This window comes from Pseudorasbora parva, chromosome 22, assembly GCF_024679245.1.
Source record: "Pseudorasbora parva isolate DD20220531a chromosome 22, ASM2467924v1, whole genome shotgun sequence".
Classification (NCBI taxonomy): Eukaryota; Metazoa; Chordata; class Actinopteri; order Cypriniformes; family Gobionidae; genus Pseudorasbora; species Pseudorasbora parva.
This window is the reverse complement of record NC_090193.1, coordinates 35,264,747-35,287,158: the sequence shown is the minus strand read 5'-3', so window position 1 is coordinate 35,287,158 and position 22,412 is coordinate 35,264,747. Positions and strand designations below refer to the sequence as shown.

The 22,412-nt window shown below is 43.3% G+C and overlaps 1 protein-coding gene across 1 annotated transcript in view; it reads right to left on the bottom strand.

The window, feature by feature from the left end:
• cdk18 (cyclin dependent kinase 18) overlaps nucleotides 1–21,646 on the bottom strand; it is a 79,557-nt gene extending 57,911 nt beyond the window's left edge. Inside the window, exon 1 of the mRNA XM_067430891.1 lies at nucleotides 21,312–21,646. The gene's annotated coding sequence lies outside the window, so the exon portion shown is untranslated. The remainder of the gene's footprint in view (nucleotides 1–21,311) is intronic.
• Between the last annotated feature and the right edge of the window lie 766 nt (nucleotides 21,647–22,412).

Here is a 22,412-nt window from a genome sequence, read left to right as displayed (position 1 = left end):
TTGAATCATTCATGAATTGTGTACAATATGATTTTAGTATACTTAGTGTATGATTTTTTTCCTCAGCAGAGAAAATACTGCAGGTTTTCTGTAAAACAACTCATCCAGAAACACTCATCATATTTTGTACGAACCCCTTGAATCTCTCTATATGTGTCTGTAAAAAGATGACCTAGATCCTGTCAGACGCCCAGGGGGATCGACAGTCATTTCATCCGGAAGTGCGCTCCGGTAATGTGGTCTCAGGAGGAATAAAGGTGATACTCCAGTAAAGAGAAAAATCCAGAAATCTAGTGTTCGTCGTCACTTACATTGGTCTTATATTCCAAGACTGTGGCAACAATTTGTTGAGACAACGTGGTTAAAAATCGTTAAACCATTCAGGCCTGAAATTGTGGGGCTGTTTTTAAGGTTGATAATGAAAATAAAAGCCAGCAACAGATAATGGCATGTTTTACCTCCAGATTTGCCATCATTCTGAGTAAAATGAGTGAAAACTATGGCAATTTGGAGCAGACGAGTAATTTAGCCCTGCTGTTGTTTGAGTTAAATCAGTGAAGCGAGGAATGACTAACTAGAGATAGCGGAGAACGCTTTCTGCTTATTACTCTCTGGCGTTAGTTTTGGGGAAGTCATGAGGACACAATGGAAGTGGAATAAACAGGACAGATTAATGAGGAGAAATTCTCCTTCGTTTGTCCCTTCACACTTGATTTACTTTCGTTCTGAAATGACCACTGGCATTGCTATGGATCATGATCTTTCACAGAGTTTGAGATTGCTTCTCTCTCTGTATTAAAACAAAATTTATATATTTCAGTCTAAGTGGCTTCGTTTAGTATGTGGAAATGGCCAAAAGAGAACTTGATTGTTTACCGGTGACTCCTTCAAACCTCAGGGTACATCATTTTCCCTGTTAAGTATCTTTGACAAGTGACAACAGTCAATAGTTGACATTTATTAAGAGTACAGAACTAAAAAATGAATGTGGATAGCAGGTCAGATAGATGATGAGCTGATAAACATGATGAGAAATGTTTTGAGTTCATATTGAGGTTTGATTGCAGACAGTTCGGGATCTCTTCTGATACTGAAGAGAAGAGGAGATGTAAAAGTAATGCACTGATTTCAGCAAAAGCGAAATCAGCTGTTCAATAAACCTAAACAGTTTCACTGTTGTTGACATGACGAGTTTAAAGAAATAAATTGCTTTTTGAAAATGTATTTTATCATTTCATTTGTGGAAGAAATTGAGAATTTGTTGCTTTCATATTGGCTCTATTCACTCTAAAATATGGTCAAATATGGAAAAACCCAACCATTGGGTTTCAAAATTAAATAAAAAAATTAAACCAACAGTTAGGTTTGTCCATATTTTACCTAGCCTGATGTGGTCACAATCAATTCTAGTCAGAATATGAGTCTGAAACTGCTCCATTGGGCTGTGATTATGAGGCCTGTTTCAACCGAACCAGGAAAGACATCAATTGGATAGACCTACAACCAATCAGAGCAACGAAGCGACGCATAATGTTACTTGGCACTGTGTTGCCAAGTCTGTGCTTTTTTTTTCTTCCGACCTCAATTATGTCATATATAGTCCCATGAATGCGAATTTTAGCAGGCAACCATGCCAAAATAACACATTTTACCCCCCAAACGCCATTTTTTTCCGGAGAACCCTCCGAGAAGCTATTGTTTTGGGCTAGTAGTTGGCGGGTTTTGTTTTAAAAAAAAACTTGGCAACCCAGTCTGTACACGCGCTGGAATAAACGATCTTTGTAAAAAAAAGAATTTAAGGATGCACACTTACTTACCAACATGATCATCATGTTTGAGAGAAATAGTGAAGGTGAATGCATAAACAAGCTCTCCGTTTAGGATTTGAACAAATTCAACCCAAGCTTCTTTAATGACGTGATGATTACGTTACTGTTGATCATCTGTCCGTCATCGTCTAAAGCCCGCCCTGATGATTTCATTGGTCCGAACAGTTCCTGTTCAGGTATAATTACTCTCCTATGGATCAAGTCCAGACCAAACTGCCCGAGCTCAAATGTTGTGGGTGGGGCTGAGTTCGGCTGGGATCCAGGCTATATTTTACCCAAACATTTGATATAACCCAGCATTTTTAGTGTTATTTTATTTTATTTGAAAAGTGTTTCATTTCATATTAAAACTCCCTTAATATTTAATTTTACTTTTTAGTTTAATTGTATTATATATATATATATATATATATATATATATATATATATATATATATATATATATATATATATATATATATTTATTTATATATATATATATATATATATATATATATATATATATATATATATATATATATATATATATATATATATATATATATATATATATATATATATTAAACATATAATATTATTTTTTATATATATATATATATATATATATATATATATATATATATAATTTCTTTTTCTTTCTTTTTTTGATTAAAAATATAAATTTATTTTAGAATATATTTATAGTATTTGATTTTATATGGAGCCTGTTGTTGCTGTCTTCAAGTGACATATTGAAAAGATGTCACTTTCCCATGAGTGATTCCAAAGATAATGTTAGCATCCGTGCCTCATATTTGGTACATTTATGACTAATGCAATTGTCTCCAGGTTCCATCTAATCGAATGTATTAAATTAGCCTACCTTTCCATCAGAAGATTCACGTCCATCTTCTCAAGGCGGATCGCATCTGCAATAATGCTTTAATGGCGGCATTAGGTGTATAACCCAGATTCCAATTCTGACTCAAACCCAGACCACATAAAGCCAAGCTGAGCTCAGTCCTGCGGTCAGATTAGTTTACGCCTCAGTGACAGGAACACTCATTCAAATGCATGCTTCAGTGCGGTTTTACAACTCGCAATATGCCAGCACAACGTTGCCCTTGTTTTTCAGAATGACATCCCTCCAAGCAGTTACACCGGATTCCTTCTATCTGTAATGACTTCGGTCTGATCTGTTTTCCTCCTCACTGTTTGCGTGTTGTTTGTCTTGAGCACATGGGCTTATTGATTAGTGCCAGGTGATTGCTATCTTTTCCCCTCCCCTTCATTATCTTTCATTCCCATTTGCGCTCTTCGTTCACCGGTTGCTAATTCTCCCTCGTTATTCTCCCGTATATTAGACCCTCTTGTTCTCAGTCTTTTGTCAGACCGTTGTGGTATGTAGCGCACACTTTCGCTCGTGACCTACTTTCACTATTGTCCTGTCCTGCCGTGTCGTGCTCGTTCAGTCTCTCTGTGCTGTTTTATTTTTTGTGCCTTTTGCTCTCTCCCTCTCGCCCGCCAGTACTTTCCTCCTTGTTACGGGCCCTGGTGGTGCGCACTTCGTGGAAGATCGGAGGCTTCGCTCCAGTCCCTCTCTGCACGCTCGCCACTCCCATCGGGGAACCCACTCTCTGCAGATTCACCTCTTCGGGGCATTCCCCTTGCTGCGCGCCCATCACGTTAATCCGTGTACTCAGCGGGTCTTCGACGCTGCGTCATTGGTGACGCTTGGGACTTGTCTTTTGTTAATGGTGCTCACCGGACCAGTGGACATTTTATTTGGATAGTTCTTATGCCTTTTTGTGTTCCTGCTATTTTCCTGTGTCCGTTTTGAGCCATAATAAATTCTGTTACCTGCAACTGAATCCGCACTTTTCCCTGACAGAACGGTCTGACCCAAAGATGGATTCAGCAGGTGCAGACCAGGTCAGAACTGCAGTCAGTCAACAGGGCATTCTTCTGGGCCAGCATTCCAGCCAGTTAACAGCCACTTCACGGGATGTTGAGTGCCTGTCAGCCCAGGTAGCTGATCTAAGCCTCCAGGTACAGGAGCTTCAGCGGGAGGCCATAACCAGCAGGTCAGTTTCTGCATACGGCCATTCTCCATCTCATGCAGAACCAGAACCCCATGCTAATAATCCGCCGCCCTATGATGGTGATCCCAGTTCCTGTCGGGCCTTCCTGTCACAGTGCTCTCTCGTTTTTGCTCTCCAGCCCCGCCGCTATGCGACAGAGGAGTCTCAGGTAGCGTTTGTTATCACCCTCCTGAAAGGACGGGCCCGTGACTGGGCTACCGCTGTGTGGGATGCTCGGGCCCCGTTTTGTTCCACGTTTAAGGGGTTCAGAGCAGAGATGTTAAAGCTGTTTGACCGCTCTGCTCAGGGTGATGAGGCAGCTTCCCAGTTGGTGCGGTTGAGTCAGGACAGGCGTTCTGTTACAGAGTACTCAATCCATTTCAGAACTCTGGCTGCAGCTTGTGATTGGAATGAGGCGGCATTACGTGCCAGGTTTCGAGAGGGGCTGGACGATGACATTCTGGACGAGATCGTTACACATGAGCTGCCTCCTGATTTTGACGCCCTTGTGGAGCTGGCACTTCGTGTGGAGGGACGTCTGCAACGTCGGCGCCAGCGGTGGACAGCTCGATCCTTCCAGACCCTGGATGAGTATGGGTCCAGTCCTGCTCCTTCATCTCTTCCTCCTTCAACAGACCCGGAGCCCATGCAAGTGGGTCGACTTCGTCTCACCCCGAAGGAGAAACAGGATCGGTTGGCTCGGGGCCTTTGCTTGTACTGTGGGAAGCCAGGACATCGGGCTATTCTCTGTCCTTTAAAAGCCAGAGCCCACCAGTAGTCCGGGGAATCCTGGTGGGCGCTTCTCCTTGTTTCAACTCCCCCATCTCACGTACACTGCTGAATGTCTCTGTGCAATATAAGGACACAGTTCACTCCTGTTCAGCATTGATCGACTCCGGTGCCGAAGGCAACTTCATGGATGTCTCCATTGCTGCTCTGTGGGGTATTCCTGCCATTCCTCTTCCTTCTCCTATCTCTGTCCGTTCCCTTAATGGCCTCCTCCTCTCTTCCATTACCCATTCTACACCTTCCGTAAGTGTTATAGTCTCGGGCAATCACCGTGAGGTAATTGAGCTGTATCTTCTAGAATCCCCGAGTGCCCCTATTGTCTTAGGGCACCCGTGGCTGGTACAGCACAACCCTCACGTGGATTGGTCAGGGAACTCTATTTTATCTTGGAGTCAGTCTTGTCTTGCGTCATGTTTAGGTGCTGCCTTGTCTCCTGGCTCTGTGCTTTCTGTTTTTCAGGTTGAGGAGGCGGATCTCACCGGGGTCCCGGCGGAGTACCGCGATCTTTGTCAGGTCTTCAGTAAGTCCCGGGCCACATCCTTACCTCCTCATCGGCCGTATGACTGTGCCATCGATCTCCTCCCAGGCACTTCTCCGCCCAAGGGTCGCCTGTACTCACTGTCTGGTCCTGAGAGAGAGGCCATGGACAAGTATATTCAGGAGTCTTTAAATGCCGGTCTCATCCGTCCCTCTTCCTCTCCGGCTGGGGCTGGGTTCTTCTTCGTTAAGAAGAAGGATGGCTCTCTGCGACCTTGTATTGACTACAGGGGTCTCAATGACATCACTATAAGAAATAGGTATCCTCTGCCTTTGATGTCATCAGCTTTTGAGTTGTTACAGGGAGCTAAGGTCTTTACTAAGCTAGACCTCCGTAATGCCTACCATTTGATCCGTATACGCAAGGGGGATGAGTGGAAGACAGCCTTTAACACCCCTACGGGACATTTTGAATACCGGGTCCTACCCTTCGGGCTCACCAATGCCCCAGCTGTCTTCCAGGCCCTGGTGAACGACGTGTTGAGGGACATGGTAAACAGATTTGTCTTTGTGTACCTTGATGATATTCTTATCTTCTCTCCCTCTTTGCAGGTACACACCCAACACGTTCGTCAGGTGCTACAACGGCTACTAGAGAACCAGCTCTATGTTAAGGCGGAGAAGTGCGTGTTCCACGTTAAGTCGGTTTCGTTCTTGGGGCACATAATTTCTACGGAGGGAATTAAGGCCGATCCCGCTAAGGTAAGGGCCGTGGTCGAGTGGCCAACCCCTGACTCTCGGAAGGCTCTGCAGCGGTTCCTGGGATTTGCCAACTTCTATAGGCGATTCATCCGGAACTTTAGCCTGGTCGCTGCACCCTTAACTGCACTCACCTCTCCTAAGGTACCGTTCAGATGGAATTCCCAGGCCCAGGAGGCCTTTGATGTTCTTAAGTCCCGGTTCACCTCTGCTCCTGTTCTCTGTCTTCCAGATTCTGAACGGCAATTCATTGTTGAGGTGGATGCCTCGGATGTCGGGGTAGGCGCGGTCCTGTCCCAGCGGTTTTCCGGAGATGGGAAGGTGCACCCGTGTGCCTTCTTCTCTCACCGTTTGAGCCCTGCTGAACGAAATTACGACATAGGTAACAGGGAGCTGCTGGCAGTCAGGTTGGCTCTGGGGGAGTGGCGCCACTGGCTGGAGGGAGCAGCGGAGCCTTTCTTGGTCTGGACGGATCACAAAAATTTAGAGTATGTCCGTTCAGCCAAGAGATTGAATGCACGCCAGGCCCGCTGGGCACTCTTCTTTGGGCGTTTTAACTTTTCCCTCTCGTATCGGCCAGGTTCCAAAAATGTTAAGCCTGACGCCCTCTCCCGTCTCTTCGAGGGTCCTGGGGAGGAGTTGACACCCAAAACCATTCTCGCCAAAGAGGTGGTGGTGGGGTCCCTTTCCTGGGATGTCGAGCGACGGGTGAGGGAGGCCGTGCGGGGGGATGAGATCCCAGAGGGGTGTCCAGGGGGTCTGTTGTTTGTGCCGGTAGTGCTGCGTCCTGAGGTCCTCCGGTGGGGTCATGAGTCCAGAGTCGCCTGTCATCCGGGGGTTCGGAGGTCGCTGGCTGCCATCCGTCAGCGATTTTGGTGGCCGTCCATGGCCCAAGATGTCAGGCAGTTTGTGTTGGCTTGCTCAGTGTGCGCTCAAAACAAGACGTCTAACCATCCTCCTGTTGGTCTGTTGCAGCCTTTACCTATTCCTTCTCGTCCTTGGTCACACCTGGCCCTTGATTTTGTCACTGGTCTTCCCCCATCGAGAGGTAACACTGTGATATTAACGGTGGTGGATCGCTTCTCTAAGGCGGCCCATTTTATCCCCTTACCCAAGCTCCCCTCCGCCAAAGAGACGGCACAGGTGGTGGTGGACCACGTCTTCCGGATCCATGGTCTTCCGGTGGATGTGGTCTCCGACAGAGGACCCCAGTTTGTCTCTCGGTTTTGGAAAGAGTTCTGTAGACAGATCGGGGCCTCAACGAGTCTGTCTTCAGGTTTTCACCCCCAGACCAATGGGCAGGCTGAGCGAGCCAACCAGGATCTCGAGCGAACGCTCCGCTGCCTGACATCATGTAATCCGAGCTCCTGGAGTCAGCAGCTACCGTGGGTTGAATACTCCCACAACTCCCTGCCGGTAGCGTCTACGGGTTTGTCTCCATTTCAATGTTCTATGGGTTATCAACCACCTCTTTTCCCTGCACAGGAACCCGACGCTGCGGTCCCGTCTGCCTTAGCCTTTGTTCGTCGGTGTCGCCGCACCTGGAGGAGGGCTAAGGAGGCTTTGGCCCGGGCTTCCAGACGGACCAAAGCGGCGGCCGACCGTCACCGGACTCCGGCTCCCCATTATGTTTGCGGTCAAAAGGTATGGCTATCCACCAAGGACTTGCCTCTCCGGGGGTCTTCTCGTAAGCTGGCACCCAAGTTCATTGGGCCATATCGCATCATCAAGGTCCTCAGTCCGGTGGCAGTGCGGCTCAAGCTTCCTCACACTCTTGGTCGGGTTCACCCTGTTTTTCATGTGTCCAGGGTTAAACCTGTGTTTTGGTCCCCTCTTAATCCTGTTTCACCCCCGCCACCTCCACCCCGTCTAGTGGATGGTTCTCCAGTGTACACTGTGAGAAAGCTTTTGGACGTTAGACGCCGTGGTCGGGGTTTCCAGTATTTGGTGGACTGGGAGGGTTACGGTCCTGAGGAGAGGAGTTGGATTCCGGCTCGGGATATTCTGGATCAGGCTCTGGTTGAGGACTTCCGTCGGCGACGAGGTGAGCCCCTCTCAGGGGCGCCAGGTGGCGCTCCTGGGGGGGGGGGTACTGTAATGACTTCGGTCTGATCTGTTTTCCTCCTCACTGTTTGCGTGTTGTTTGTCTTGAGCACATGGGCTTATTGATTAGTGCCAGGTGATTGCTATCTTTTCCCCTCCCCTTCATTATCTTTCATTCCCATTTGCGCTCTTCGTTCACCGGTTGCTAATTCTCCCTCGTTATTCTCCCGTATATTAGACCCTCTTGTTCTCAGTCTTTTGTCAGACCGTTGTGGTATGTAGCGCACACTTTCGCTCGTGACCTACTTTCACTATTGTCCTGTCCTGCCGTGTCGTGCTCGTTCAGTCTCTCTGTGCTGTTTTATTTTTTGTGCCTTTTGCTCTCTCCCTCTCGCCCGCCAGTACTTTCCTCCTTGTTACGGGCCCTGGTGGTGCGCACTTCGTGGAAGATCGGAGGCTTCGCTCCAGTCCCTCTCTGCACGCTCGCCACTCCCATCGGGGAACCCACTCTCTGCAGATTCACCTCTTCGGGGCATTCCCCTTGCTGCGCGCCCATCACGTTAATCCGTGTACTCAGCGGGTCTTCGACGCTGCGTCATTGGTGACGCTTGGGACTTGTCTTTTGTTAATGGTGCTCACCGGACCAGTGGACATTTTATTTGGATAGTTCTTATGCCTTTTTGTGTTCCTGCTATTTTCCTGTGTCCGTTTTGAGCCATAATAAATTCTGTTACCTGCAACTGAATCCGCACTTTTCCCTGACACTATCCCACTAAAGCCTGTTCTTTTGGGAAGGCAAAACCAAAGCAGTTACTTTTTTATTTAACAATTTCCATGTTACTTAGCTTGTGTTTTCAGTTCACAGGGCTACAGACTGTATTATTTTCCTGAATTAGTGTTTTTATTACATTGATTTGGTAATTAAGTGTTAGTAAGTCACATCTTTAGAGTGTTTGTGATAGTTGATTCTCAAATGAATGACTCGTATGAATCAGTTCTTTTTAATGAATCTTTTTTCAAAATCATTTTTGGTCATCTGATTTGATGTTTGACTAGTTTGATTACCAACTGATTGTGCAAAGTCAACGTGTAGTTAAAGATGCACATCGACAGTTTTGTTGTAATAAAAAACAAATACTGGTTATTGTTTAGTATAGTAGACACAACTTTGCTTCTTAACAGCCGTCTATATTCAGTTTTGGTTCCTAAACATTTCCTTTTGGGAGCCAGTGGCTCTCTAGTCATTTTACTATCTGGAGCCAATAGTTGATTGAATGCACTGTAACTGACCTCGTACGGCGCCCCGTCCAGCCCCAGTGGTTGTGAAATTGAGACGTCCCCCTTAAGACGGATGGTGGTACCTCACACGCGTATCGCCCCGATACAATATTCCTGCCTGTCAAGCTGAAAATCATGACTAAACTAAGATAAATGGGTTCCATGGACACACAGACAGCTTAATATTTGGCAAAGCCGAAAATGACATGACAGGAAGGGCCATTTGTCATTGCCTTTGGCTTCATGGCATGTGTGGACATAGATAAAGATGCATATTACTCTGAATGCCACATTAGTCTGTCTTTTTTGGAAAGGAGCGAGCTGTGAATGATGCATTAGTAATGCTGTTAGCGCTGGTGTCATATAATTTTCCTTCATTTGCTCGTACACTTTTCAATACTTGAGTAAACACTTCAAAATGCACATAAATCTGGGGGAGGGCGTGATTTATATATTTTTAGAAAGCCTACCAGCAGTAAATGCCTGCGTCCCATATAGATGAAGTAATAAAAACGACCTTTTGTTTTCACTGTCCGCGTCGCTATGACCGACGCCAGAGATGGCTTGTTTCACTACAAGAAGCTCTTTCTTTAGTTATGTAGATGCACAAAAAAAAAAAAAAAATGTTTGCCATCAAGCTAAAACAATGGCTCTAGTGTTCCTCTTATTTAAGAAACACATAACAAAACAGAACTGGCAACTATCAGCTAAATGTTTTATTAGTTGTGCTAGTGTTCGTTCAGCTGGCTTAGAATTACGTGAAAGAAACTAAGCCTGGTGAGAAAGAAAAAAACTGTGATTTTTATCAAGAGTACATGGTCATTTTGTCGCTCCTTAGATGCGTTGAGTCTGTGCCCTCCTGCTGTGAAGATTGCTAGCAGGCCCCTAGCTGTTATCAAAATCTTTAGCGGTCCATAAACAGCATTTACTTTAGTTCGACATAGCGGTCAATATGTCTGCCTTTTATGAGTAAAACTGGATTAGCTTGAAATGTTGGGCAACATTCCTGTGAAGACCTTTCTTTTATTTACTGCAAACAGCAGGCTAGCTACTGTAAACATTACTGGGGATGAGCTAGTCTGAGGCACACGTGAACGTTAGTGCTATTGCTGAGCTAACTCTCATACTGCAGAGACTTTATTTGACCCGTCTGTGCTTGATAGCTCTATGCTCACTGGTTGCTCTTTTATAACTCAGAGCTTTATAGGTTTTTTGGTGATGTTTTAGGTATCTGTGTTTCTCCTCAAATTTCTTTACAAATAAAATTACCAGTTTTCATGAAGTAAAGTTTAAAGCTATAAATGTATATTAGCTCATATGGCATAGTCTTGGAATCTGATGAGAAATGTTGGAGTTTATATTGAGATCATTGACTTTTGATTGCAGACTTCTGAATCTAGAGATGGATGATTACGGTATATAATATTTTTGTGTATGTTGTATAATCTGTTATGTTATCTGTTATGACGATTAATATTCTTTTTTTTTTTTATTTAAAGACAAAAGTTTGAGTTTATATTGAGATCAATGACTTTTTACCTCTGAAACTATGCATAAAAGTGTATATTATATTTGTATGTACTTTCAAGGGTGGGGTAAGTGTTATCTGGTAACTGTTGTTGTTATTTCAAATCACCAAAACAAACACGCCCCTACCCCCAAAAAGGGTCTCGGCCCTATTTTGATAGCTCCGTCCCACACATACATAACCCAGGCAACTACCAGCAGCCATAGCACCCTTTACCCCAAGACTGGTTTCCCACTGAAGCTAAGCAGGGCTGAGCCTGGTCAGTACCTGGATGGGAGACCATCTGGGAAAACCAGGTAGTTGCTGTAGAGGTGTTAGTGAGGCCAGCAGGGGGCGCTCACCCTGTGGTCTGTGTGGGTCCTAACACCCCAGTATAGTGATGGGGACACGGTACTGACAAAGAGCACCGTCTTCCGGATGAGACGTTAAACCGAGGACCTGACTCTCTGTGGTCATTAAAAATCCAAATTTGTCCATTGGCCTCTGTCCATCATGGCCTCCTAATAATCCCTCTCTCCTGATTTGCTTAATCACTCGGTCTCCTCTCCACCAATCAGCTGGTGTGTGGTGAGCGTTCTGGCGCAATATGGCTGCCGTCGCATCATCCAGGTGGGTGCTGCACATTGGTGGTGGTTGAGGAGATTCCCCCTTCTATGTAAAGCGCTTTGAGTGCCTAGAAAAGCGCTATATAAATGCAACGAATTATTATTATTACTATGGAAGAATCTGTGTGATACTAATCCAGGTCGAATATTCAATGAAAAAGTCACCCCTTCCATCACAAAAACACAAACCGTTCTCATGAAGAACTCGATAGAACACGAGCCGATAGTCCAACTAACGATATATTACAATTATGACCAGATTAGAGTTATAACAATCATAACAACACAAACCGTTCTCATGAAGAACTCGATAGAACACAAGCTTGATAGTCCAGCTAACGACATATTACCGTTATGACAAGATTAGAGTTATAGTGATCACAAAACACAAACAGTTCTCATGAACAACTCGATAACTTTAGTAGCCTATACAAGCTCGATAGTCCAGCTAACAACATATTACAATTATGACCGGATGAGTTATATAGATGAAAAGAGGAAACATATATTAGGAGTATTGCATCTTACCTGTCGGACACATTTTGTGAGCTGACACTTGAAACAGACATGAGGAGATTTAGATGCTCCATACGGTGTGGAAATGAACGAGTCTTTATCATCGCTGGAGTGAGTCACAATACGATCGCAAATGAACAAACAAGCGAACATGACACACGAGCATATTCAAGCAAAAGACCGCAAATATTAGTTCTCTGCTAATGTCCGTTATGTGTGTTGTGTGTTTTGAATAATGATGTGCACTGAGCCTCTCTTCTCACCATCAATAATAGACACGCCCTTTACCTGCTGATTGGCTACAAGTTTGTTATTGGACTCGGCCCGAGTCCTTTTTCTGAAACGGTTTTGAAATATCACTTTAAGGTGGGGTAAGTGTTAAAATCTTGTATAAAATATATTTTACTTGTATGTGTATATATATATATATATATATATATATATATATATATATATATATATATATATATATATATATATATATATATATATATATATAATAATGAATATAGAATATAATTATATAATTAATTATATTTGTGGACTAAAATAATTTTGTTTTTGAAGAAATTAAAAAGAAATTTTTGAGTTTATATTAAGAACACTGACTTTTGATTGCAGACAAACAATATTATATAACCTTATATTTAAAAAAATATATATTATGTTTGGATTTAAGATAATTTTGTCTTTAAAAAAAACAAATGTTCAAGTTTATATTGAGGCTTCTGAAACTGACACTTGATTCTTGTATATTATTTTTTCATATAAATTAAATGCTCATCAAATTTTTGGGAAATCATTTGATGAGAACTATTTGATTTGATATTTGGATGAGAACTATAGTTCATATTGGGATCTCTATTAACCGCAGACTTTTGTGCGTTGAGATCTGAAACCCTAGAGAAGATGAGTGAGATCGTTGTATCTTTTCTCAGGAGAGACTAAAGCAAGCATCTCCTTTTGATCTCCGTTTAATTTCGTTGCTTTCATTTGTGATTTTTCTTTCCCGAGACCAAAACTACAGTACACTAACAATGAGTCTGTCCTTGCTAGACAGTCTGTTCAAGCACAGAAAACAAGAAAACAAAGCTATACTGAATGGCTGGCCAAATATGAAATATGGATTTAAGATGACAGTTTGTCCTGTGTTGAAGGAACTGGTCCCATGCTGGTTTGCTACAGGCTGCACAGAAGTTATGACCCATAAATGGCCCCAACAAGATATGATTTATAGAAATGAAAGTGTGTTGACAGGCTAACTAGCTCAGAGCTGCTGGGTGACTAGCTCTGTTTGCACTGTGGGTGGCAAATCCTCAAACTCTGAGATTCAAAGATCTTCACTGATCTGAGAACAGTTTGTGCCCAAATCAAAGACTTGGACAGGGAAGTTAAATGAACACAAACAGGCACATGCAGTACACAGGGGACTTTACCATGACTAACATGACATGTTTGTCTATTATTAAAGGTTTAATGAGTCAACCCACCATGATATGAATCACCACACATTCCAGAGGTCAGCTTAAATAATATCCCTCGCCTTCAGACTGAAATCAAATATATGGAATTAAAGTGGAAAACCTCGACGGACCTAAACAGGGCTAAACATTACATGCATCTGAAGCCAAATCTTGTCTAAATGTGTTGGTTTTGCTTTGCTAGGTTAAACCTAATTGATTAGCTAAGTGGTTTTTATGGTGTTGCTAGTGTGTTCTGGGTGTTTTTTGTTGCTATGCGGTTGGGTTTGAGTGGTTTGTGCATTGCTGTGGGGTTGCTAGGGTTTTCTGAGTGATTTTTAGTGTGTTACTTACTTTCCAGTTTCTAGGGTAGGCTTATTCCACATCATTTTTCATTTGTTGCTGAGGTATGAGTGTTTTTTCTTCTTTTTTCTTGCACTTTAAGAACTTGCTTGAGTGCTCTTAGATGGGTTTTGGTGCATTGCTATACATTAGCCTGGGCGTTCTGAGTGTATTTTTAATGTTTGACTTCCATTAAATTGCAAATTCCAATAATAAGCCTATCCATCACGACTCCTATTATTTGAAAAACACCTTGAACCAAAGAATACATTTTGTTCTGCAGCAAAAGCAGCCCTGGCATATTACAGACATCCTGAGCTGGTGTATGCATAGCCAGTTCTAAAATACACAGTAGATTACCTTTGCCCGTAATAATTAAAATACACTGAATGTACAACCTTTGTCTCCTGGTGCCATATGCTGTGTAATAAATATCTGTGGCAGCTGTGGGTTAAATTATAAGGATTTAATTATTTGTCTAGCACACCATTCATCTCCTGTAATCACTCACAGATTTATAGTGATGTCATCAGAGCTCTGAAGCAAAGCTTGATCAATAAGCACTCAGTCCTATAAGTTATTTCTAGTAAATCAATCAGTGCCCTATAGAGACCATAAACACCATAATTAGTCTGTGCAGATCAATAGTGTATTTCGCTTTTTCTCTCACTCTGTTTTTGTGTTCAGTCTGTGAGTTACAAGGGGGAGAGGTTTGAATCTCCCAAAAGAAGTCAAAACAGAAGGATAGATGTGGGACTTAATGTGTAAAATTCAAATATTACAGTAAATGTTTAATTTGACACATTACTCATGTTCTGACACCCTTTTTAATCTACAGCTGTTAGTATCTGTATCAGTTTTTTGTTTGTTTATCTTTGAACTTTGTAGTTTATATTTGGAAGTATAGAAACAAAAGGATCACAATTGTTATCTAGCTATGTTTGGTGTATGGTAAATGGACTGCATTTATATAGCGCTTTTAACAGACCCTATGGCCATCAAAAGCGCTTTACATTTTGCCTCACATTCACCCATTCATACACCGAAGGCGATGACAGCCATGTAAGGCACCATCCAGCTCGTCGGGAGCAGCTGGGGTTAGGTGTCTTGCTCAAGGACACTTCGACACTTGGTCAGGTGGAACCGGGGATTGAACCACCAACCTTTCGGTTTGTAGACAACCTACATGAACCACTGAGCCACTGCCGCCCCCTGAGCCACTGCCGCCCCTGAGCCACTGCTGCCCCTTGAGCCACTGCCGCCCCTTGAGCCACTGCCGCCCCTTGAGCCACTGCCGCCCCTGAGCCACTGCCGCCCCTTGAGCCACTGCCGCCCCTTGAGCCACTGCCGCCCCTGAGCCACTGCCTCCCCTGAGCCACTGCCGCCCCTTGAGCCACTGCCGCCCCTTGAGCCACTGCCGCCCCTGAGCCACTGCCACCCCTGAGCCACTGCCGCCCCTTGAGCCACTGCCGCCCCTTGAGCCACTGCCGCCCCTGAGCCACTGCCGCCCCTGAGCCACTGCCGCCCCTTGAGCCACTGCCGCCCCTTGAGCCACTGCCGCCCCTAGAGCCACTGCCGCCCCTGAGCCACTGCCGCCCCTTGAGCCACTGCCGCCCCTTGAGCCACTGCCGCCCCTTGAGCCACTGCCGCCCCTTGAGCCACTGCCGCCCCTAGAGCCACTGCCGCCCCTGAGCCACTGCCGCCCCTTGAGCCACTGCCGCCCCTGAGCCACTGCCGCCCCTGAGCCACTGCCGCCCCTTGAGCCACTGCCGCCCCTTGAGCCACTGCCGCCCCTAGAGCCACTGCCGCCCCTTGAGCCACTGCCGCCCCTAGAGCCACTGCCGCCCCTTGAGCCACTGCCGCCCCTTGAGCCACTGCCGCCCCTTGAGCCACTGCCGCCATATCAAAATACAGTTTAAGTTGTCACTCACACTTACAGTCTTGTTCAAAATAATAGCAGTACAATGTGACTAACCAGAATAATCAAGGTTTTTCGTATATTTTTTTATTGCTACGTGGCAAACAAGTTACCAGTAGGTTCAGTAGATTCTCAGAAAACAAATGAGACCCAGCATTCATGATATGCACGCTCTTAAGGCTGTGCAATTGGGCAATTAGTTGAATTAGTTGAAAGGGGTGTGTTCAAAAAAATAGCAGTGTGGCATTCAATCACTGAGGTCATCAATTTTGTGAAGAAACAGGTGTGAATCAGGTGGCCCCTATTTAAGGATGAAGCCAACACTTGTTGAACATGCATTTGAAAGCTGAGGAAAATGGGTCGTTCAAGACATTGTTCAGAAGAACAGCGTACTTTGATTAAAAAGTTGATTAGAGAGGGGAAAACCTATAAAGAGGTGCAAAAAATGATAGGCTGTTCAGCTAAAATGATCTCCAATGCCTTAAAATGGAGAGCAAAACCAGAGAGACGTGGAAGAAAACAGAAGACAACCATCAAAATGGATAGAAGAATAACCAGAATGGCAAAGGCTCAGCCAATGATCACCTCCAGGATGATCAAAGACAGTCTGGAGTTACCTGTAAGTACTGTGACAGTTAGAAGACGTCTGTGTGAAGCTAATCTATTTTCAAGAATCCCCCGCAAAGTCCCTCTGTTAAAAAAAAGGCATGTGCAGAAGAGGTTACAATTTGCCAAAGAACACATCAACTGGCCTAAAGAGAAATGGAGGAACATTTTGTGGACTGATGAGAGTAAAATTGTTCTTTTTGGGTCCAAGGGCCACAGGCAGTTTGTGAGACGACCCCCAAACTCTGAATTCAAGCCACAGTACACAGTGAAGACAGTGAAGCATGGAGCTGCAAGCATCATGATATGGGCATGTTTCTCCTACTATGGTGTTGGGCCTATTTATCGCATACCAGGGATCATGGATCAGTTTGCATATGTTAAAATACTTGAAGAGGTCATGTTGCCCTATGCTGAAGAGGACATGCCCTTGAAACGGTTGTTTCAACAAGACAATGACCCAAAACACACTAGTAAACGGGCAAAGTCTTGGTTCCAAACCAACAAAATTAATGTTATGGAGTGGCCAGCCCAATCTCCAGACCTTAATCCAATTGAGAACTTGTGGGGTGATATCAAAAATGCTGTTTCTGAAGCAAAACCAAGAAATGTGAATGAATTGTGGAATGTTGTTAAAGAATCATGGAGTGGAATAACAGCTGAGAGGTGCCACAAGTTGGTTGACTCCATGCCACACAGATGTCAAGCAGTTTTAAAAAACTGTGGTCATACAACTAAATATTAGTTTAGTGATTCACAGGATTGCTAAATCCCAGGAAAAAAAAATGTTTGTACAAAATAGTTTTGAGTTTGTACAGTCAAAGGTAGACACTGCTATTTTTTTAACACACCCCTTTCAACTAATTGCCCAATTGCACAGCCTTAAGAGCGTGCATATCATGAATGCTGGGTCTCATTTGTTTTCTGAGAATCTACTGAACCTACTGGTAACTTGTTTGCCACGTAGCAATAAAAAATATACTAAAAACCTTGATTATTCTGGTTAGTCACATTGTACTGCTATTATTTTGAACAAGACTGTACGTCGTTCCAAACCCAAAAGACTTTTGTTCATCTTCAGAACACAAATTAAGATCATTTTGATGCATTCTAAGAGATTTCAGTCCCTCCATTGACAGTTACGCTACCAACTTGACGCTTCAAAAACGTAATTAATTCATTGAATCTCATTTGTTCTAGTGGAAGCTCAAACGTGATGCGTAACACGAGAATGAACCTCATTGGTTATGGCAGAAGCTCAAATGTGATTTGTAACATGAGAATGAACTTCATTGGTTCTTGTGGAAGCTCAAATGTGCTGTGTAACATGAAAATGAACTTTAATTTGTTATTGCGGAAGCTCAAACATGATGCATAACACAGGAATGAACCTCATTGGTTCTGGCAGAAGCGCAAAAGCTTTTGAGTCCCTTCAGACAATTTGGGCTAAAGTGCTCAGTTCATGTAGATTAGTTTACGATGTCTTTACGAACTTCTTTAAGCACCAAAGTGGTAGTTGCGACAGAAAGCTCTCAGATTTCACACAAAATATCTTCATTCGTGTTCCGAAGATGAACGAAAGTCTTACGGGTTAGGAACAACATGAGGTTGAGTAATGACAGAATTTTCATTATTAGGTGAAGTATCACGTTAAAAAAGAAACAACAACCCTGAAAAGTCACTATGTAATTTGTACACTAACTGTATTTCTATAATAGAGCATGGTGTGTTTCTCTGTGAATCTAATTAGCTGAGTCTTAATTACTCATTATTCCAGTTGCACAGGAATTTAAGTACTTGCTCACATATCAACATGCAATTTACTGATTGAGTGTAGTTCAGACTTAGGCTTGGCGGTGTGAGGAGATTCAGCTTTACATTATTTACAGCCGTGACAAAGAAACATAGCGTTAATGTTATGTATGATACAGGACGTATCCCATATGGATTTTAGTTGCTTATGGTTGTTTAGCAACATTGAAACTTGCCAATTTTATAGAAATGTATTAATGTGCACTCACAAGTGTGTAACACTGTTTACTTTACAATTATGCAATACTTGTCTTATAATGTGTTTTTACTGCTGATGTGTTTTTCTTAATTCAAATGTGATATATAATAACTTTATTTGCATCCCTCAAGTTCTAAATAATTAATAATTGATTAGTTAATCATATGTGTATGTGTGTAATAGTAATTTCATATATAGTTAAAACATTTATATTGTTTACAATTACTCTTCTTTCTGCTTTTTCCACAATGCAACCCATTCCTTTTGCAAACTTGCCACACATTGTGCAAGTTCATTGACATCGGCACTTTATCACCACCAACTCCAGCATCTTGTTTTGAGCGATAAATCTGTTGGTGGTGTGAACGTTACTCAGAAACGCTCGCTAGCGGAGTAAACAGAGTTTATTAGTTCACAGGGCCGTGAGCACTGGAGCCAGTGAGGCGAGAGATTGTGAGAGGGCAGATGGTGAAGAGGTTGAACGGAGAGCTCTGCGCCACCCCAGGCCTGTACCCTGGTGTCCATGTTGGGACGACCTTGTTCTCATCTTCCTGTCGCCATCAAAACAGCAGCTCTTTAGACTGAGAATCACGCACAATACTGGGCGGCGTTTTTGTGCATATTCATTCTCCCGAAGTGTTATTTCCATCTCTAGGTAGGGAATTTTGTGTCATTTCCATTTCAAAGGTGGAGAAGAAAAGTAAAAAGCACTTCTTTATAATCACAGGGGTCTGAAATTATATCCCGGCTTGGGTACAAACCACAGGGAAATTCTTGAAGGAGCTTTTGTTGTTTCCTGATACTTTGCTTACTTACACAGAGCCATTTACATCACCGGATCCAAGCACATGATATACGATACATTTTGCTTAGGACATTTTTGTGCGTCACTGCAGCCATTGCTATATGAGACGCAGCGTTTATCTCAAATGAGCAATAAAACCTCTCATTTGATGCTGTCCTCCTAGGCCCATTTGCACAATTATCTTCAATCACCTTCTCGAAGTAAGTCTTCACAGTCGAGGGAGGAAATTAACCGAGTTAGAAGACCAACAAACCACAATTGCTCCACCTGAATACACAATTTAGCTCTGAGAGGAAATGCTGTCTGTCTAGACTGAGGTGATAATATCTGTCATATTCTCATCCCATAAAGGCAGTCATAAACTTACATAATGTCGTTTTCCTCACCACATCACAGGTTTGACCTCATATTCTCTGTCTATTAAATGAAGGTTATCTTCCACACATGGAATAAAGTTTGTGGAGCAAATTATGAGGAGACTGAGTGGTCACCATGACTAACTGATAAAAATACCCGTTTCTATTATTGCTCCCACTGGATTTCCGCCCATAGCAAGGTACACAAGCTCTCTTGAATATCTCGGTTGTTTCTTCTAGACAGCATCTAGATGAAATAGAGACTTTTGCTTTTTCTCCAGTACACTCATGTTTCTCTAGATTTGCCAAGATATCCAACATATGCAATCAAATGTCAAAGATCTCAATAGGAACTCAAATGTTCCACCAGAAGAAGATGCTACTTAATGCAATTAGATTCCAAGTCTCACAAGCAGCATTTGCTCAGTTCCACAGTTATTTTAACATTGTAATGACAAGTGAATACAAGTAATTTTCCCTCAGGCAAATATAAATTTGCTGAACAACATCATCTTTGTGATCACATGAGCTTTTCAAGACCTAATCTGGGGGATGTTTCCCATACAACGGCTTAACTCGTTCCACCATAGTACCATGCATTGTTAATAAATCAAGCAGGTCATGACTGTTTCCCAAAAACTGTATTGTCGCCATGCTGGTTAATAATGTCATGCAAGTGCTGGAGTAATCATTTATTTTAATGAATTCATTTTTTCTTTTGGACATGCCATCTGAGGACTAATTTTGATTATTTTCCCGGTTCAACCATAGGCTCGTTCTTGAGCACGTACGCACATGCGCACTCTTGACAAACTAAAGCAAGTAAATGACATTTGTATGCTGTATATTTGAAATAAAAAAAATATACGGATTGTACTGAATGTCACCAAGATATAGATAAAGGGTTGTTAAGTCTACATGCCATGCATATAAGAAACTATGCTTCTAACCGCAGGTCGAGAGCAACTTTGCAATGCTGGTTGTGAATGTTCATCTGAACTGTGGTCTCATTAAACTGTGCCGATGACGACGGAACTTGCGAACATAGTTGGCTAGCGATGCTTTTGGGAAGAGTTGCGAAGGTGAGGTTTGTTTTGTGAATTTGCTCTGACAGGAGACCAGATCATGGTGGGCTCTTTAAAACAAAAAGTTTTCCAAACAACTTTTTACTCTCTCATTCTGTAGAAAACCATCACATACTGTCGCTTTTGAAGATCCAGAGTCCCAAACGCTTATCTGCAGACCTTCATCGAGTACTTTTTGCTCTCGTAATCACCGCAGTGCCAACTCAAGAACCATGTACAGCCCAAAACGGCCTTGATGAGCGTAGAGAAGCTTTATTTTTAAAAGTACAGCCACAGCCAGTGGGCTGATTGACTTCAAGATGCATGACTTGTTTATTAATAGCGCCTTTCTGCACTAATGAGCCACCGCCAGCCGCCTATTGTGGCTTCACACTGGTTCTGCTTCACACTAATGGTATTGACCGACTCTATTTGTGCGTTCGAGTGCTGTCAGATAGGCTGCGATAAGCAGGCGTGTTATGTAAACATTGAAATGTCACTTTAAAGCATCTCACCGTTCTCAGGGCGCTCTCTGCAAATCTATAGTCCTGTGCACGCAGCTGTGAATCATGAGTGGTGTAGGCTTTGAACACACATGACCCCAAGCCGCATATGTTGCGTCAGCGCGCGTCAGCCTAACGCCTGCATGTGGGTTTACTAAGAAGAGCGAAACCTGAATGGAAAGAGCATGTTTGCGGCATCAACCGAGCGCTGGATGCAGATCCCAGCGCTGTTTTAATCAGAAGGCTTCAGTCTAGAACTAAACAACAACAGCAGCAGTGCATTTAAGTGAATACACAGTCAGAATCATCTCAAGCACGTCATAAAGTCATGACAGTTCATTTAACAACACAGACATACTCACAGGAGTGGTTGGAGTCTGCAGGAGGCAAACAGTACACCGTCTCTACTCTTCCTTCAGTGTGAAAGGGAGGAGAAAGAGGAGGAGGAGGGCGGCCTCCAGGTCTGGAGGCAGTCAGCGCACCGGCAGACAGATAATCCAAAACTGGAGGTGTCTTATTTAGTCTGCAGCACGCATGCATGCGTGCATGCAGTAGACACAGGCACAGGCGTTTATCTTGCGTCCCCTCGCTGCGCTCCCTCCTACTTCTGCTCATGAGAGACCCTTCTGACAGGAGGAGATGCGGGAAACATAACAGAAAATAAATAAAAAAATAAAAACATACAGGAAGCAAATGTGTCTCACTGAAGGATTTTATAATCATGCTGGGTCTCCACCCCCACTTGGCTGTCTCTCCTCCCCTATTGTTATAGCAACGGCCAATCAGAGCGCTTCATCACACAAGCCCTCTCTGCCTGCCGAGAGACTGTGATTCTTTCACACCGAAGCTTGTTCAATATGGCTGTGGACCAGGAGTGTGTGTGTGTGTGTGTGTTCTATTAATTAGCTGATCTGTCTAGTTAAAGGTTAAACAACATTTCATTGTACTAAGCTGTCAAACTTTTCTGCTTTGTGGTTTACCATCTTATTATTAGTGTGCGCTTCGGAGAAAGATATCAAACACATCAGCGTAGACTAATTAGGGAAGAGCTTTGGAAACATGCAGGTTTTCACGACATAGTCAGTTGTTGATTTAGGTTTAATAGAGAATGCACTGTTAAAAGACCTCATTAGAGACTATGAAGAGTTTTTAATGAATGTTATTGTCTTGTTTTCCTGTTTAATATTCTAAAAATCTTCAAAACAATATAATTTACTCGAAGCAACACTAATTACTTATTCTGTTAGGACTTGTTTTCATAGATTTTATCTTGACTGTTAGTATATTTACGGCATACTTAAAACTAGCATGACTGTCAAGCTCCAAAAAATGACACAAAAAGAATCATAAAATGATAATAAAATAGTCCATATTAGTGTTTACTCTGTTTCTGCAGTATCGCTACACCAATTCCAGCTGCGCTTTCTCACTCTTTCTCCTCTCCAAGTGCGACACACACCCGC